This window comes from Setaria italica, unplaced genomic scaffold (assembly GCF_000263155.2).
Source record: "Setaria italica strain Yugu1 unplaced genomic scaffold, Setaria_italica_v2.0 scaffold_11, whole genome shotgun sequence".
Lineage (NCBI taxonomy): Eukaryota > Viridiplantae > Streptophyta > Magnoliopsida > Poales > Poaceae > Setaria > Setaria italica.
Genome location: NW_014576735.1, coordinates 7,782 through 9,840, shown reverse-complemented (window position 1 = coordinate 9,840; position 2,059 = coordinate 7,782). Strand labels below are relative to the sequence as shown.

General features: G+C 60.4%; 1 protein-coding gene across 3 annotated transcripts in view; it reads right to left on the bottom strand.

Moving 5' to 3' along the window:
* LOC101783935 overlaps positions 1-593 on the bottom strand; it is a 9,798-nt gene extending 9,205 nt beyond the window's left edge. For all 3 annotated transcript variants that reach the window (XM_022823624.1, XM_022823622.1, XM_022823626.1), the window contains exon 1: positions 22-593. The gene's annotated coding sequence lies outside the window, so the exon portion shown is untranslated. The remainder of the gene's footprint in view (positions 1-21) is intronic.
* Between the last annotated feature and the right edge of the window lie 1,466 nt (positions 594-2,059).

The window sequence follows — 2,059 nt, the reverse complement described above, 5'->3', positions numbered from 1 at the left end:
GGATCCCACAGCTATGCATACCTGATCTGTCTCACTATCGGGAGCCGCACAGGACTGATGTCACCTTCCTCTTGCCGCGGCCGAAAAAAGCCAAGTTCTGGATGGATGGCCCCCTTCCGGAACGGGACAATAATCTTCTTCTCGTTCGGCAGAAGGATCTTGTCATTCTGGGAGGAGAAGCTCCTGGCGATCGTGGTGCAGGTGCCGCGGGAGGGCTCCATCGTGTCGCTCCGGGAGGAGAAGCTCCGGGCGATCGTGGTGCGGGTGCCGCTGGAGGGCTGACCCAGCAGTAACTGGAGAGGGACGGCAAGCCTCTCCGGGTGGGTGGGAGATGCTGCCGACGTGTAGTTCCTCCCAATGACGGCGGCGCCGTGGCAGGTCGGCGGCGATAAGAAGCGACTGATGATGGCCTCAAGGAGGGTGGGGAAAGCTGCCCACAGAGTCACGTCGAGGGGGAGACACGGCATCCTACCGCGGGAAACGGCCCTACACGCGGAATGGATCATCGTCGCGGCGGCAGCGGCGAGAGGCGGCGGCGGCGGAGAGAAATGGCGGCGAGAGGCGGCGGCGGAGGGAGGTGTGGCTAGGGTTTTTTTGGAAGGGGAGCGCGAGGGCCAGGGGGGCAATCAAAGCCAGGGGCCGTCGGCGGGATGGGTGGTCCGGTGTGGGCTTCCGCGTCGAATGGGCCAGCACGTATGTGCAGGAAGCCCATGTCGGTCTAGTGCGTGGAGGTTAGCCCAACACTTGTCCCCAACCAATCTGGTCCATTATTTTTGCAATGGAGGAGGATCTTCTGCCACCGATTCGGATGCGCTTCTCTCTCTGCAGCCCTGGTTTTGTACATGAGAGGCTAAGGCCCTGTTTGGAGTCGCTTTTCTGGAACTCGCTTATCTGGCAAGCAAGCTTATCTGATAAGCCGCTGCCTGGAGAATCTGCTGTCTGAATAAGCAGGGTGTTTGGCAATCCTGATTATTTTGTGTCGATTGTCTGTCCTGGTTGGTAAATTGACCTGAATGCCCCTAAGGCTGATACTCCTGCTTTTTTTTTGTGACGTTGAGGTACATAACGTAAGAATGCCCTATAACTTTTTTGCTTCTGTAACAGGAGCCATGTCAATATGTATATTTGCTATTTGCTTCAATGCATATTTCAGAGATGGTTAAAATGCCTGTTGGACTGGTGAACCAGAAACATTCAGGGGTGTCCGGCGGCGGGAGGAGCGGCGGCCAGGCGGCGGGGACCTCCGGCGGCGGGGCGGCGGCCAGGCGGTGGGGGCGTCCGGCGGCGGGGCGGCGGCCAGGCAGCAGTACAGTCCGGCGGCGGGGCGGCGTCCAGGCGTCGGTGGTGGAGCCGGATCCAGGGGGGTGGGGCGTTGACCGGCGGAGGTGGCGCCCAGGCGGGGGCGGAGGGTGCGTCCGGCGCCGGGGCCGGCGGGGGCGGCGCCCAGGCGTCCGGCGGCGCGGGCGTCCGGCGGCCGGCGGCCCGCGGCGGGAGCCTGGCAGGGGCGGCCGCCGGAGGTAGGGACGCGGCCCGGCCGACCCCAGGGGCGGCGCCGGGATCTGCAGGGGGGCGGCGGCGGGATCTGGAGCGGCGGCGGCGGGATCTGGAGCGGCGGCGGCGGGAGGAGCGGCGGCGGTCGCCTGGAGGTCGAGGGTACCAGGGGAAAATTTCTCCGCTTGCCCCAGAAGCGTGGTCTGACCCGCGTGGGAGATAAGCGGAGTGCTAGTTGTATTTCAGATTCTCCAATAAGCGGCTTACGTGACAAGCGGAAAATAAGCAAGGTGTTTGGGTGGGTTTATCGCTTATTTTCACCAATAAGCGGGAAATAAGCGACTCCAAACAGGGCCTAAGGCATGTTTGGCACGCTTCAATTCCAAACTTCACGGTTGAGTTGAATGGACCTTGCCAAACAGTCCAACTCCACCGTTTTTTTAATAGCCCAACTTCATAGGATTTTAGAGCAACTCCAATAGACTGCTAATCTTACCCCAATACCTTTTTTAAAGAAAAAAGAGAGAAAAAATGAACTCCAACAATCCACCTAAACCTTCCCCAATTT